This window comes from Bactrocera oleae, chromosome 3 (assembly GCF_042242935.1).
Source record: "Bactrocera oleae isolate idBacOlea1 chromosome 3, idBacOlea1, whole genome shotgun sequence".
NCBI lineage: Eukaryota > Metazoa > Arthropoda > Insecta > Diptera > Tephritidae > Bactrocera > Bactrocera oleae.
The window spans coordinates 68,602,796-68,620,751 of record NC_091537.1 but is presented as its reverse complement, the minus strand read 5'-3'; the positions used below and the strand labels follow the sequence as shown (position 1 = coordinate 68,620,751).

General features: G+C 33.1%; 1 protein-coding gene across 3 annotated transcripts in view; it reads right to left on the bottom strand.

The window, feature by feature from the left end:
• The window catches only part of sNPF (short neuropeptide F precursor), a 164,802-nt gene that overhangs the window by 133,258 nt on the left and 13,588 nt on the right, over window positions 1–17,956 (bottom strand). The gene's annotated exons all lie outside the window — the stretch shown is intronic.

The window sequence follows — 17,956 nt, the reverse complement described above, 5'->3', positions numbered from 1 at the left end:
GGTAACAGAGCACAGTGGAATGCAGGCAACCATAAAGCTAATGAGTTGTCACGCAAAGACACCTCAGCATCTGTCGGTAGAATTGGAACGAGTCGGAGCTCCGCTGAATAAATCACAAGAGAACTAGTGTTCTCTTCGCACTCAGCAATCTTAGCCTTTCCCTAATAGAATGGGTTCTAACTAATTATTATTCTATCGGTGTCCACATAGGTAGATTTGAAACGAGTCGCAGTCGCAAGATGCTTCTAGCTAAAATTAAATCACAAAGGAACTAGCTTTTCGCCCTCAGAAAGGTTAATGTTTTCCTAATTGAAGAGATTCTAACCGATAATTGGCCTATTTCTGTCTACACTGCAAAGTTTAAAATCTTATACGGATGTAGAAGCTACTTGGAAGATTTCGTGATGGGAACATCTGAACATTTCCTTTTTGTAAGCTGGTGGAAAGCGAAATAAAACGCCAAAGTAGATTTTCAATAAGAGAAAGGCGTTTTGTGGACACAAGTACAAACCTCCCATCTTGGAGATCAGCCATAGAAACTAAGCCTTAATTGTCCTCCCAACATACTGTGAATCTCTTTCATTAGATAGAACAACATAATTTGATTTGGTAGGTAGGTCAAAGAAAAGGCTTCTTCGGTGCCTGAATGCATAATTTAAAGTTAAAACTGCTAAGATTTTTAATTTACAGTAATTAAATCGAAGTTTCTTTAAACGCTAGCCGTTATCATATATAATATTATATACATATATATATTTTATTTTGAAGCAATGACGAAAAAGCATGACAATCATCCTTTAGCTCCTCTCGAACGATGTCTGTCAATTTAGACCCAAAAAATGATAAGAGTTTCAAGCGTTAGAGTCACGCCTCTAAATTATTTTCTGGAGATATGTTAAATCAAAGGTTTACGCCAATCAACCAGAAACGCTCGATGAGTTTGAAGACAACATTCAGCGCACTATAGCCGAAATTTCAACCAGCACCGATAATTCGCGTAAACAGATAGAGCTTTGGAAATGGAGCCATCCTGATATTTGACCGATATTATGTTGAAATGATAAATGGCATAAAATTATCTGCATAACAAAAATGAACTAACCTAATTTTTGAATTTTTTGACCAAATTAAAGTGTTTTAGACCCTATATTTGTAGAGCTTACCAGGAAATAAATTTAAATATTAAAAGTGTCGAGCACTCGAAGAAAAATTACGATATTGTAGTTCAACTTACTTCTACAACGATATTTCTAGATATTTTATTTATTTCCAATAACTAATTCGTTGGCCCATGACATATGTAAAGTTGCCCAACCGAGTTCATATCAATGATAACCTCAAAATATAATAAAAATTTTTAAGAACAGTATTCAAGCTTTATACGAGTATGTAAACAAAATAGGGAAAAGACAGAAGCTGCAGTTATTTCTTAAGCAATTAAAAATATATCCCGTGTGTTGTCAAAAATTAGTTTTTATGCCTTTATGCATCGACGAAGCATCCTAACCTATCACAAATCAGCTAATGTTTTCAATTTCAGGCACCCGTAGTTCACATTGTTGGCTGAATTAGTCAGAGCCCAGGAGTTTAAATCTTAAGCTCGAAAAGCGATAGTGAAAGAGAAAATATATATTGAGATGATCAAAAGCTTTTGAAAATCGACTTCCTCAGATGTTTACCAATAGGGACGAGAGTTTCTATAAGAGTAGAACATTATGAAATTTTTTTCAAAATGGCATCAAGTTATCGAAAATACGGTGCATATTTGACTTAAATCGGATTATATTAACTATGCTGAATAAAACTTTCAATTTAATACAAAATTAATGGATTTCATTTTCTAGTCTTTATATTGTAAAATTCTATTAAATAAGCAATTTACTTAAGTTTTCCGATGAAAATGTAAGTTTTTTTAGCTTTCTCTAACAAAAGCTATAGTAGTCAAGAACTAAAAACAATGTATCTTTTGCCAAATTAATTAATAACTCATTTACATTTTCTATTATTATATCTCAAAGGCAAAAGTCGCAGTAAAATTATATGTTCGCATTTTTGCTGCTATTTTCCGTCTTTCCAACTTTGTTACATCTTTAAGTTGTCTTCTAACCGCACTGAATATGAGCACTATCCACCTGCTTGCGCGCCTGCAATGTTTACACACAAAGGCAAGATTTGCAAGCATCCATTCATTTGTAGCTCATTCCGTTCGAGAATTTTTACGACATTGACATTGGCCGGAAGCCATGCAAAAGTCACTTACATCCACGAAACAATGTCCTTGACTCCCTCGCACGCTGGCAACTCGTACATTTACTTGGCGTTGCCAACTTTTTCAGCTGCGCTAACATCCCAGCCGCGCTCGGTCGTTTTTCGCTTTTGTTACGGTTTTTTTTTTGTTGACCTGCTCATTGGCAAAGTCGGTCATTTGGTCAGAAATTTGCGGTTAAACGGACGCGAGGGAGCACTGTCAACAATTTGTGGGGGCGTAAAACAACGCGGCGATGCATAGAGAGGTATCTATATACATATGTGTGTTTTGGTACATATGTATTTGTTTAACTTTGCCGCTGTGCGGTTATTAGCCTTGTGTTTGGCTTATTTACATTAGTTCTGGTTAATTTTTGCCGAGTTTTTTGTTTTATCTTCTGATTTTTTGGGTAATGTATGTTATGGTGTGCCTTTGGCTTTGAAACTTTTGATTCATTTTAAGGCTTGAGTAGCTGATTAAAAATTCTATGCATAAAATATTCAACTTTAAATGTTTACGGTTAATAAGGTTTTTTTGTTATGTAAGGCAAATTAAGATAAGATAAAAGTGTAGTGCACAATGCCGAATTAAGAGCAAGAAATTTTGTAAAACTACTGTAAGTGACAGTCTACCACGTACTCTAAAGACCCACTTGGATATTTACTGCAATCAGAAATTTACACCTCTCAAGTATGGGTATATGAAACTTTTGACGGTCTCACCAAAAGATTTCTGTCAAAACATCGAAGTATTGGTGGGGCTTGACATAAAACATGAAGTATTTTTAGTGGGAAAATGTTTTTGAATAACAGAACTAGAAGTAGTAAAACTTAATACCTAAAGTATTAATAGTCTCGAACTATTACGCATATTTTACTGAACATTTTTACCTCTACCCTCAAGGCCACAGTAGTTCCATAAAACAACCCTATGTATTTGTGCTTATGCACTCAATTTTAAACCGAAATTAATGGAGTCTAGGATTCCTTGATCTTATGTAATCGTGCTTGAGCTGAAAGTCAGGGAAAGTAATCTTCATAACGATACTTCAAATAAATGCAATTCGACTTAATTAAAAGCCATAAATTAAATATTATAAGGGCGAACTCGAGCAAGGTATGGAGAAACATGCCCAGGAAGTCTCGTTTACTGAGGGACGGATGAGAATCCATCTGAAATACTTATATATATATTTATAGTAAGTCTATGTCATTATGTTGTTTCCTGCATTTTTAGCTATCTCAGGGGTTTTTCTAACCGCTAAAACTTCCGCTTAATAGATACTACAGTATTTCAAAAGCTTAAAAGGTCCCTCAGATCTAGCTCTGACCAATGGACTTCGGCACCCACTTCCTCAACAGATTGATCCCTTGGATGTTACAAGTACCACCATCCACCATCTATTAATGTAACTTGTAACTTTCTCTCCCAGATAAAGCATGAGAGTGTATGTTTATTTTATGCATAACTAACCTTTTAGACAATAGCATTATTATTAAAAAAAATTTTCTTTCCAATTTTATTTACTTAGTTTATTTTTGCCTCAACACGAAACATAACAAACTTGTATGCAGCACAATCGTATAAAATCGACTTTTTTGTTGTTCAATATGGTTTAGACACGTTTCACACACTGAATCTGTTTTTCTTTAATAAGTAAAAAATACTTATAATGAATATTTACAGAATACTTTTTTTAGATTGGGAAAAAAATAGCTTTGAAACTCGAGCAAGCCAAAAAGAACGCAGGAAAATACAAAATGTATACCTTTAGTTCACCTAATGTCACCGAGTGTAATCTCAGTAAGCCGTTCTTTGACGACAAATAAGTAAATAGTATAATTTACAGTTAAGCTTTGCGTATAAATAAGTCAAATAAAAACACCCTACTACAAACCACAAGAACATAAAAAGATGAGTTGGAGGCAAAAGAGATATAGCTAAGTTTACACTACTCTTATATCGATGGAAAGAAGCAGTACTGCGGAAATTCAACACCAGTTGTATAAACAACTGATATTTGTATCCTCCAAATATATAAAAACATTAAAGAGAGAAAATAAATAAAGTGAAATAACACAAAGAAATAAAGTCAGAGGAGATGAACAAGTTGAAAATAGAAATAAAAAGGCGAATCTTTAAATATAAAGAGGGTTTTTTTAAACATGTGGTTTTCAAGAAAATAAAATAAAATTTACATTTACTATAGGCAAGGGTTTGCCATTTTAAAAATGAGAAACAGCACTTTCGATCACTTCTTACAGCAATTGGGCGGTATGACACCCATAACGCGCCAAATATTCTCTTCCATGGCGTCAATTGTTTTAGGCGTATCTGCGTAGACAAATTATTTCACTTAACTCCACAAAAAATAGTCCAGTGGTGTTAAATCGCACGATCTTTAAGGGTACGCAACAGACCTACGACACGAGATAATGCGCTCACCAAAAGTTCCCGCTGAAAATAAAGGTCTTGTGAAAATCGAAATCGGTGGGTCCATTCACCAAATACGCTTAAATACAGCGTTTGGCTTCAATTCTTTCACGAGCTGGATTTTTTAAGCAAGCTAACCAAGATCCTTTGCAAAAACTTCCATAAAGCGCAACTAGCGATGACTCATTTGGTAATAAATTTGCATGATTTACAACGTTGTTCCGGAGTAAGCCTGACCAAACTGAGTGCCAAACCCAACTGAGTGTAAATCAAGTAACAGCTGTAAAAAAGATCAGGTCCGAAAGAAGTATTGCCTAACTAAAAAATTTCAAACCTAAAAAGAACACCCTTTACATATTATATACATACAAAGAAAAGCTGTGGTATCAAAAAGAGACGCAATAAAATCACACGTGGAATTTACTCCGAAAGCGTACAAAGAAACGTGTGAAAGTCTTTTAAAAGCACGATGTGTGAAAAGCCACAAGTGGCAACAGGTGCGCTCAATGGCAACATTTTACTAAGCATGTGTGCGTGCGGTTCCGCAGGTGATTACACAATTAACTTACTTATTTTACATATTCAACATGCAGTTATAAAAGTATACGTGTGTAATTGCATGTGTTTGTAATTATATACTCGTATATAGTAGCAAAAAGGAATAGGTAGCAGGTTTGAGTACTTATACAAATATATCTGTTGTCTTATACATATAAACACACACTCTTTGCCTTTCATTGAAAATATGAACCACAAAGCATACCTTTTTAATGCGCAAAACATTGCATAAATACATACTAATGAACTTATTTAATTACATATTAATATCAACGTCTTTTTTCAAATGCTCTGATGTGTTAAAACTAATCAAGCATTAAACGTAGTTTGCGAAAAACCTTCAATGGAAAAATGTCACAGATGTTCAATGGGATTTTTTTTTATATTGTATATGGTTACATGCTAGACAATTTAAAATGTAATCCTATTTCTGCAGCTTCTAACAGAACAGCTTCTAACAGAACGCCAAAAATGCACAAACTACATTAGATACCTTCTTGGCAAAAATGCAGACATTTAGAAACACAAAATAGACTGAATGATCTGACAGAGTTAAAATTTAATTTTTTTTATATTTTTGTAAGAAATAATTGTTTGGTTTAATTTATTTATTTTTTTTTAACATAATAATTCAATTTAATACCTAATTAATTTTCTTTCGATCTTCTCCTAACGCCGTTTTTTACATCTTATGATAGCCTCATTTAGCGCTGTTTCACATCACGCTGTACTCTGATTAAACTTATCCTACGCGTTAAGCGGGATCTTGCTGTATTAAATTTAACGCTAAACTTTAGAGCAGCAGCAACATCTCGTAAAAGAAGCTCATTTAGTTAGTGGTAAATAAGAAAAAGGCTATAAAACAGTCTTCTCCTGAGACAGCATCACATCCAAATTTTCTAAGCGAACTTTTACTTCGTGAAAACATTCGTTCCTAGGGAGAATATTAAATTGAAACTTTTCTCGTAACTGTAAAGCAGGTCAACTTGCTATATCACGGCGCTATCTTCAATTTAAGATTTGTCTCTAATAAATTATGAAAATGTCATTCGCATAGACCATATTTATTTCTATTTAAAATAAGCGATCTAAAAATTGTATCACAAGCAACAGTATCTAGCTCTTTTTTTATTTGAAAAATACTTTACATTCAAGTAAAATCTTCAACGATATCAATAAAAGGGAGATAAACTCAGTACCTTTAAATTTAACCACGATTTTTCCATAGAAATTATAATTAAAGAATCATATCACGACAGTAGAACTCCCAACCAATAAAATAAACCGAAAAGTTTATAAAACCATGCAATCAAGCAAAGAAGATAATCTCCGAAAAAATTGTTTAGATCGGATCGCTATGTCAAATAGCTATCATATAAACTGAACGATCGGAGTAAAGTGCCTGCATGTAAAAAAATTTTATTTTTTATTGCCGATTCACGAAATTAGATCTAAATCAAGTTATTGTAAGGAACCTTTGTATATGTGAAGGATATTATAGCTTCGGTGAAACCGAAGTTAACGTTTTTTCTTGTCCTTTGTAAGCTCATCTTTGTTTTTGAATTAATTGGACAAAAATAACCCATAGAAACTAAAACTCTAAAAAGGTAAATTAACCAATATAATTTTAGAACTTATTAGATAAATATACTTATACAAAAGTAAATAATAACTCAAAACTATTTTTAGTGTGACCACGCAATACGAATAAATCCAATTTTCAGTTTAAAGTCTAATCCTTAATACTCCCATAATTTATTGGCATGCCATAAAAAGTGCATTAAGTAGCTACCTCCACAAGTAAATATTACAATACATCGCTATTAAAATGCTTAGGAATGCCGTGTGCCACCCACACTTCGCCTTGTCTATGGCGTATGAGCAACATTTGTGTTAATTTTGATTTATGAAATGTTGCGTATGCGCAGCGTAACTACTTAGCTTATACCTTCTTACAAATTCCTTAATGGTGTGTTAAGCCTTTACATTAATTTGCTTTACTGCTTAATTTTTTTTAAAACGACTTTTGTTGTTGCTAATTGAATTTTCATGTCAGTTGTTGTTTTGTGCTTAGCGTAAATAATACGAGCATTAAAGCAGAAATGTAACAAAGCATTGGGTAGGAGTTAATTATGACTTCATTAAGTGAATGTGTGACACGATAAGTGGGAGTTATGAGTGAAAAAAACTTTAAATATTACAAAAAATGTATGTTGAGTAGATGGGGGAAATTGAAGCTTTTTATATGCATGTCAATAGGTTTTTATACTCTTCCAACATGTTGTTACAGAATATAATAGTTTTATTCCCCTAATGGCTGTTTGTATCACCTAAAACTAATTGAGTAAAGTATAGCATTATATACGCATGTATATATATAAATAAACGCGATGATGCGACGAGTTGAAATTCAGATATCTGTCTGTCCGTGTAAGCGATAACTTGAGTAAATATTGTAATATCCTGATGAAACTTGATACACATGTTCCTTGGCACCTAAGGTTTTGGTATTGCAGAAAAACGTAATCGGATCACTGCCACGCTCACAAAATGCCATTAACCAAAAAAAGTGCCATAACTAAGCTGTAAGTTAAGATTAAAAACTGTAAATTGGTACCACGAATCCCAATAATGAGGGATCTCTAGACAAAAACTCTTTGAAAATTGGATGTGGCCCCGCCCCCTAATGGATATAATGTAAATATCGAACCATTCAATCTATAACATCCAAATTTGAACGAGGTAAACTTTTTTAACACCTCTTGACAGTGTGAAAATAGGTGAAATCGGATGATAACTCCTATATAACGGTTTTGTTAAAAACTACTAAATGATGTGTAAGTTATTTATTTATAAATTGCTTGGAAATATGATCTCGAGTATACCTGTGCAATACCAAAGTCCAGACCTTCATTTGCTCCCAATACACCCTGGATATCGGGTGACATTTTCCAACTTTTCAGCTGATTTTAGACCGTTTAGGTTGGTAAAAATGTGTGATATTTTAATGAAATGAAAGGAACAAGTTTTCCTTAAAATTATGTGGTTTAGTGCCGACTATGTAAGGAGTTGGTGTAGATAAAAATAAATAAATTTCAGATCCCTAATATAATCAATTCAGATCCTCTGGCTGACGATTTCCACATTATCTCCTAATATATTGATATTAGCCTCCTCCTGAGTTTATATCACATATATCTCACTTGAAGATGATAATAATATAATTTTAGCTGACGCAAAGTAAAATTTGGCAATAAAACTCGGCGGGCTTATGACCTATAATATAACTTAATAAAATACCAAATTTAATTGTAATTTATTCACGATTTCGTCAAAAATGAATGCTGAATTCTTTCGCAACATATTATAATATGAAGATTTGCCAACACCTTAAGGTATATTTTAAATACTTTTTTATACTTCGCAACTTGTTGCTACAGAGTATAATAGTTTTGTATCACCTAAAACCAATCGAGTTAGATATTCTGTAACTTGAGTAAAAATTGAGATATATTTATAAAACTTGGTACACATGTTTCCTGATACCGTAAGACGGTTGATATCGCAGATGGGCGTAATCGGACCACTACCACACCCACAAAACATTAATCAAAAACAAATAAATTGCCATAACTAAGCTCCACAATAAGATACAAGACTGTTATTTGGTATACAGGACAACATTAAAAAAGAGCATCTGTAATTTAAATTTCTAATAGCTCTAATAGCTTTAATGTGCATATTTCCTAAATCGCTAAAAAACCTGATAAATCAAGCAATCAACACGCCAGATACATAAAATTTTATCTCTGAGATGCTATGAGATGACTTTATAGGAACCGAGTTCATAATTAGACAGTGGACGAGGCACTCTTGGGATCTGCTTAACCGATTTCAACCAAATTCGGTACATAACATTTTTCTCATATTTTTATGCTTCAGTGCGAAAACGGGTGCAATTAGACTAAAACCACGCCTACTTCCCATGTAACACAATTTTAAATTCCATCTGATTCTTTCACTTTCCAGTATGCAAATCAAGCACCAATAAATGTATCGAGGTAAAACTTTGCATGAATATTGCCTTTGAGTTGGGCGACCTTATTATTACCAAAAATTTTCTGAATCGGAATAAAACTATTCAACCCCCCATATACTGAATATGTGGACCCCAGTTCCTACAGCGAACATTTTATCGAAAATATCGGTCAATCTGTGATACATGTTATAGAAACTCGAAGACAATTCTTTGCTGATAAAAATATGCCTGTATGTCAAAAATGGGTTTAATCGAACTACCGGTTGACTTTATATCGCACATTTCAGCAAATAAGTAAAATACCTTTGCAAATTTACTGAATGTATAATATTGGATATACTATAGTTTAATGCCGAAAATGTGTAAAATTGGTTCACAAACTACCATATACTAAATATATTGATTTCCTTTTTTCTAACAAACCTTATGCACCTGAAGGTATTTCCCTGGCTTTAATTTTCGCAAGTTGCAAGAGTATGAAACGTTCGGTTACACCCGAACTTAGCTCTTTCTTACTCGTTTTAATTATATTTTCGGCACTAAATTTACTAAAAAATCATTCTTTAAATTTTTTATTTTGTAGTTAACTATTTGAAAAATAATTTGGAAGTGTTTACATTTGCAATTCAAAAACATACCTTTTTGCCATCTACTAAAACCCAGATAAGTTAAATAAAATCAGCAAATTTTCTAATGACACGCTTTGTCAGCAGTCATCTGCTTAGTGTTAGTACCTTTTACATATATTATATACACATACTTGCTGACACAAAATGTTATACACCATTAAAATGAGAGGGAAACGTAAATTGTGTCTACATTTTTAATTTTTTAGTAAATGACTATGATATATGGCATGTAATATTTAATAATGATAATTCTTAAAATGCTATTTTCGAAATTCGAACTAAGGTATTTCGACTTTGTATGCCAACTTCGAAAAACGGAGAAACTACTTTTTTGCTTGAGACTCAGTTTTCGAAAAATATGGTTTGCTCCAATACCTAGCCTAGTACTCTACAGTGTAATTATTCACCAGTCGGCTTCAATTTATGTCTCTGATTTATTTTACTTTCTAATATTTAAGTTTCCAATTAATTAAAACTCCAATTCCTTTAGTGTATATGAAACGTAATTTTGATGGTCCGAAACACATATTCGAACATTCGTTAGGTTTTATATACTGCTGTTATTTTGCCGACTGGCCTCAAGATAAAAATATTTTCAACTCAAACTTCTACAAAAAAACGTAATTTTCTTGTCTGCTCTAGTTTCTCTTATTGTTTTTTTTGAATTATTATTTCATCACACACAATGACCATTAATTAGGCGGATTTGAATTCTCACTCAACTCATCATAACAGTGTGTTGAGCTTGTTTCTAGTACATATGTATGTTATTATTATCACATACCTAGAATTTCAGCGTGAGTCTAATTTTTTCAGCACATAATTCTTAGAATATGTATCTGTTATATAATAATAGCTGTTTGGCGAATCATATGTATATACACGTAAGTACAATTTCGTGGAAATTATGCCGCAGACAACTTAAGCGCACAGCATCAACCAGAAATCAACTCAACTAAAATGAAACTCATAAATTAAAATGTTTGTTTTGAAGCGTCCATTAATGCTTGTTGTCTTACAAATTATTTTTCTCAGGCGTGTGATTTCGTTGAGGCGCTTAAAAAGATGAATGTGCGAGTCTGAGTTGATAAAGGAAAATGATATGTTAAACTTTTTTCCACATAATTTATAATTTTTTCGCAGATTTTCAGTGCAGGAATTTGTGGTTGTTATTTGTGCAATATGATTATATTCTATGAGAAAATTGTGAAGTTGTGTCAGTGAGGAGAGAAAATTAGGAGACCTTATTATGGTATAATGAAGGTTTTTTGTAATTAAAGAAGATGTGTTACAGTCTCTTCAAATAATGTTAAAGCAATAGTTAATGAAAGTGAGTTATAAAATTATGGGAATTCACGGCATATAGCACATCATCTATAAGGAAGAATGTTTTGTTATCATCCGAGTTCGTCTGCCCTATAACCCAACAATTACAGTATTTTTCGTTTGAATATCTCTTTGACTATCCGATATTTTCATTGCAAAGCCAATTAAACATTCGACAATGAATTTATACGAGATGCTGAAGCAAAACCGTCTTCTTTCATATTTAAAATCCTTAGGCTTAGATACATTTCCAAACAGGACTTTAGGCAAAACCGCCTATCCACTTCGCCACAAATCTAAGCAATTGTACTTATTTTGTAAAAGCTTATGTTGAAAGATATAAATCTGATAATCATCTGATGAGATGACTAATATCTTGATGCGAGACCCTAACTAATTTTAGTCTTTAGTACATACCTCGTTCCTAATCTTGAATTGATAATATGCGTTAGTTAGCATAATTCTTTTAGATAAAATATATATATATATCAAATCTTTATCTACACTCTTCTCTCGAAAAATTTTTCTATAGGCACAGTTTCCACTTAGACTAGGGTTGATAATTTTTGAAGGATGAAACTCATTTGAAAAAAGAGAATATAACAAATATTTATCAATGGGTTTCATCATATTATTTTTATCATATATCATATCAATATCATCATTATTTTTACACTTAGTAGCATTTTTAAAGGCATCAGCATTGGTTTCTTTGTTTCAAGGAAAATTATATGTAGTCTCATTGAATCATATTCGTTTTTACTTAAGCTACTTAATAAGTAAATAAAAGTGAAGAAAGTTGAGAGAATTAATTCTTTTTTACCGTTTGTTTTTACATATGATGCTATAAGCCCCCTTAGATGAAAAGTGCCGATTTTATGGAGTAAATAAGTTGTTAGATATCTCGATATGATTTCATGTTGATAATAGAATGTTAACCGACAGTTTAAAGGACCGTAAGATATGTTACCTAAGACCTGACTAAGTTATTTTCATAAATTTAGTGTTATGACTGTATGGATGTTACTTTATCCCCAAATTGTATTCGAAAAGTAAAGTAAGTATATCTGACGCGGTGATAAAAAATACGCACAGCCCTATTTTCCACCTATGCAGTATAGAAATATAAAGTATATAACATATACGGCTGGGACTAAAGTGCTATAAATATTATTAAGTTCGTTGGCTCTCAGTTATATCGAAAATAGCCCGAACGTATTCAAAAGATCAAGGAGAGTTACATATTTACTTTTATATAGTATAACCACTTGTTTAACATTTGTTTAAAAGGGGTAATAGTTGATGCAAATAGGAGCAGATAACGACTTTGCGATAGAAAAAGTATATAATGCTAATAATTTTTTTAACGTTCTATCTGTATTAGTTGAGAATTGCACACGTTTTTCCATAAAGATAGAAGAAGTTATGCATACCTATAATACTTAAAAAAGCTACTTAGTCTTGCCATAAACTCTGTTTAAAAATTTTCAATTTATACAGCGAGCGGCTTCTTCAGTTACCTTGAAAGTATTATTTTTACAAAAAAAAAAATTTTCGTTTTTGAAGAAGTTTTTAATAAGCAAAACAACAAAATCCACGCAAATACTTCCAAAGACGCAAAAAATGTTATTCCAAGAATTCAAGGTGATCACCATCCAGCTGCTGTAATGGTTTGGTAAGGTGTCTTCTGTAAAGGCAAATTGGGGCAAAAGTGTACCAGCAGGAAGTTTTAGAAGGCGTGGCAAAGCAGTTAAGCAATATTCTTTTCGATTGAGAACATTGAACCTACCAACAGGATTCTGCTCTAGCACACAAGGTAAAAACCAAACAGCAGTGGCTTAATAGCAATATTACTTGTTTCACAGCTGCAGATGATTGGCCATTTGAATCCAGTTTGTGATCAAAGTTGGAGAACATGCCTGTCGAATGCCCCACAGAAATTTGGAGAGTCTCAAAAAAATCTTTCCATCAGCGTCGTCAATAACAACAGAAACTGTGGATGCTGCTACTGATCAATGGCCGAATCGTTTGGGGGTTGAAAGCAAAATCAACCCTTTCGAATCACATTTTGTACATCGTTCATTTAATATTATATATACCTTATTAAAATAAAATAACTTTGTTAAAACATTTTATAACGGGCTGAACTTGTAACAGAACTTAGGGCAGGACTAAGTATAAAATATACATTTTGATTGTACAATAAGCTTAATTTGTAATGATTGTCAGTGAAAGCTCCTTAAGTTTTTTGAACTCAAACTGTGATCGTGAAAGTGATTATTTCTGATAAACCCTTGGTGGAATTTATATCATTATTAAAATCTCTATCGACATAACGACTCAGTAAAGATTCTTTCAAGAGTTCTATTTTAATCAAACCTCCGTTTTCGTTTCGCTAGATGTTAAAAGATCCCCACTCTGTGTAGTCTAATTTTGGGCTGAAAACCCAATGCATGTACATACAGCTTTAGACTTAAGTGATATTTAGCACTCTGACTGTCAAATAAATGAGCGTTAATTAAAATCACGTAAAACAATGATGCTAAATGTTCAACGAAACATTTTTTTATACTGAAAATCGAAAACTATTATAAAAGCTGACAACTTAATGTCCTTCAAAGTGTTGCGCCTAAGTTTATGCCATTATTTTCCACCACATGTGGCATGCAACATGCAAATGCACTTTTGATTATCAACAAGTGCAGTGATTTAATAGAATATATATTACATACAAATGCTTATATAAATGTAAATATGTAATTACTTATGAATTGTTGCAACTACATCACTTTCTCGCATCGGATATTCAACCGTAATATAATATTATAAATTAAATCCATCGAAATCCGATTGGAGAATTTATACAACTGATAAATTACAACGGAAATACTATAAGGAGTTGCCACAAGCTGCTGGATTGCACATATACCAGTTAAAATAAATGATTTACAACGCACGTTAAATTTAATAAAATGCGAAAGGCGAATAAAATAGCGGAAATTAAATAATGCAAGTGTTTGTGTGTGTAAAGGGTTTGTTGTCATGCGCGTACATTGTACAATCGTCGTAATTTTAATGAGCATAAGTTTAAATTAATTCCTTGTAATTTAATTTAATCTTACGCTTTATGTCGCTCATCCTGCCAACCTCCCCGTGCAGGATATTGTAGGTAAAACAATTAAATTTTACGCTACTTATGGATAAAGTAGGCCGAAAGCCCGAGGGTGTGAGCTTGAATGCAGCAAAGTCAGTAGATATGTTTGTATGTTTGTTTGATAGTATACAAAGAACAACTTCAAAGACCGGATAGCGTTACGTGCTTGCGCTCATTAAATGTACTCGAAAATATTTTTAATTCTTATCCACTTGAGTAAAAGACAGTAGTGGCTATTTTCAGTGACTACAGAGATACCAACAGGTCATTGCCGCTTTTGGAGCAGTTCAATGAGCTAGCGTCGTGTCTATCACTTCATAATCTATTATTAATAGCTTCCTTAAGTAGCTCTCTGATTTACCTTTGCCTTAAGGCTTTGATTATGATTCCAGCTACTTCTGAACGGTCGGCATCTCACAGTCAGCAAAAATGAGATAGTTGAAAGAGATTGTGGTTTAAACAGTATCAAATCTGCTCAAACACAGCGAAGCAGCTTACTTAAATTACATAAATGTATGTACTATGAAAACATTTACTCGAATTTCTCCCGAAAAGTGTCTTGCGCATCCAAATGAATTGAATTTTGGAACACCTTTTGATGAAGAAGATAGTTTCTCTACAAGAAATCATATTTGTAACTTGAGAAAACGATATTCCACACTTTTAGTCAAACGCAACAATCTCGAGATATATAATTTCAATAGCAAATATCTCTTGTAGCCTACTCTAAAAACAATTTTTTTAGGAATGGAGAAGAGAAGAGAATATGTACGGGTATTTATGGATCGTTTATCAAATCCACTATTGCAATGGACACAGTTTTCAGCTAACTCGACATGTGCCATAATTACATAGTAATACTCTGGTAATGAACAGTGTGAAACCGCAGATGAGTTAATAAGGAAGACCATTTTCTTCATCTTTGAAGGGGTGGTACCTTTTTTGTGAGCATTTTGGATATTAAAGAGCTCTGGAAGATTTAAACAAAAAACAGGCTCTTATATTCAGAAAACAAAATTTTCACCGGTTGACGTTGATATGATATATAAGAGTTAAAAGACGAGAAAAAAGTTCAATGGTCCGAAAAATGGAGGTCAGATCGGAAAAGCTTTTCGATTCAGATCCTGTGATGTGTGAGAATTACGAATAAAGAGGAGGAAGGAAGTTTAATGATGAGGATAATGGTAGAGGATTTGATATCATTCAATTGTGAAATATATATAAGCTGCGTGTTTCATTTTGCAGAGTTATAATTCATTTGAAATACCTATATAATATTAATAAAAACATCCAGCAATAGAGAAAAAACTGGAACCAAGTAAAATAAGAATCAAAACGCTATATTGAAAAATGATCACTGCTATCGGTGTGTTGGATAACCTGTGCTCTTCTGAATGTTCACCAACGAGAAAATCTATATTTTGTAATGTACTTCTTAATGCTTCTCTGATCGATCCTTATCAATGTATTGTATATTGTATGTATATAATTTATAATGTATTCAGATCTGTCAGAATTTTGATAATGAACCGTTAGATGATACAATACCAGCTATACGGATGCTATCGGCATCGCTGGATTAATTAGGAATATAAGACGGGTGAGACAGAACTTCCCAGCCTCTGTTTTCCAAATAGTTTTTAACCGTATATATATATAAATGATCAGGGTGATAAGACGAATTGAAATCCAAATGATCTGTCCGTCCGTCCGTGCAAGCGATAACAGGAGTAAACATTTAGAGATTTTAATGAAACTTGGTTCACGTATTCCTTGGCAAAAAAATTAAGACTAGTTCGTAGATGGGCGTAATCGAACCTCTGCCACGCCCACAAAATGACATTATTCGAAAACCTATAAATTTCCATAACTAACCCGCAAATTAAGATACAAAACGTAATTTGGTACAAGGAATAGCAGTAATGAGAGGAATCTGTGATTTGAAAATTCTTTATAGTGGGCGTGGCCCCTCTCCTAATAGGTTTAATGTATAAATCTCCCAAGCTATTCATGCTATATTACCCAAATTCGCACAGAACATATCATTTCGACACCTCTTGCGGCAGCATGAAAATAAGTGAAATCGGATGACAACCCCGCCTACTCCCTATATAACTATTTGGTTAAAAACTCCTAATACTGCGATAAATCAATAACAAAATGCGTCAGAGGCATTTAATTGTACATCCGAAATGATACAGTAAGGCTTTATAGAAGCGATATCAAAATTATATAGGCGTGGTACCGCCCACATTTAGGTGAAATCACACATCTCCAGACCTACTCCACTAATTTCAACCAAATTTGGTATATAATATTATTTTGGCATTCCCATGTAGTAGTGCGAAAATGTGCAAAATCGAATAGTAATCGACTTCCCATATAACACATCTTTAAATTCCATCTGATTTTTTCTCTTTTCCAGTATACAAATCAAGCTCTAATTAGTATAGCGGGATGCAAATTTTCACGATTATTTCCTTTAAGTGATGCCAACTGGAATCTAAAAATTGTCAAAATCGGACCGTAACTATTCAAGCCCACACATATCGAAAGTGTGGACCCCAGTGCGTATGACTGACTTTTTGCTGAAAATAGCGGTCAATCTGTGAGATATATGTATTATTGAAATTCGAGGAAAATTTTTTTTTTTGATAATAATATACTTCAATACCAATACTTCCCTTTTCGAACTTCTAGTTGACTTTATACCACATATATTAGCCAATGTGCTAGTTATTTAAATTTAATTGAAAGAGCGTGTTTTTCTAAAAGTGAATCTGTGCCTAAAATGGATAAAACCGGCCGAAAACTTGCCTTAGCCTCATATAACTGATATTCACGGTTGTGAAACGTCCGGCTGACCTTACTCCTAATATGTATATGTTTATATTTATATATTTATAAAATTGCTTGAAATTAAGTTCTCAAGTATACCTGAGAAATGTCAAAAATTAATGCAATCAGCCCTTACATTTCTATACCCCCAATGATTTTAGTATAATTTTTGCTACCGGGAAGTAAAATATAGTAATCGCACTAAGTGAATCTATGGTCTTCAAAATAAGTTAAACACAAAATTTGATTGCAATCCATTCACCATTTCGTCGAACAATGAAATTGAACCCTTTCGCTACATTTCTTAATATAAAGTTTATCCAACACCTGAAGGTATTTCCCCGGCTTTGATCCTTGCAAGTTTCAAAAGTATGAAATGTTCGGTTACACCCGAACTTAGCTCTTCCTTACTTGTTTATATTTAGGGATTTCGAAATGGATCCATTTTTCATCCCCAGTCACAATCCGATGCAAAACAAACTTTTTTTGTAGCGCTCAAGCACATAAATAACACGACATACAAAATCGCCTTCAATTCATATGGCACCCAATTCTCTTGCTTTTGAATGTATTCAGATGCTTTTCAGCGCTTTCAAATAGCTGCTTGAAAGGCTCCCAAATATTTTGCGAGCTTGCTCGAGTAATGTTTCCAGTTTCTCATCATCAAACTTTTTTGGCCGCTCAGGTCGATCTTCGCTTTCGAAGCCAAAATCACCAAATCACCATTTTTA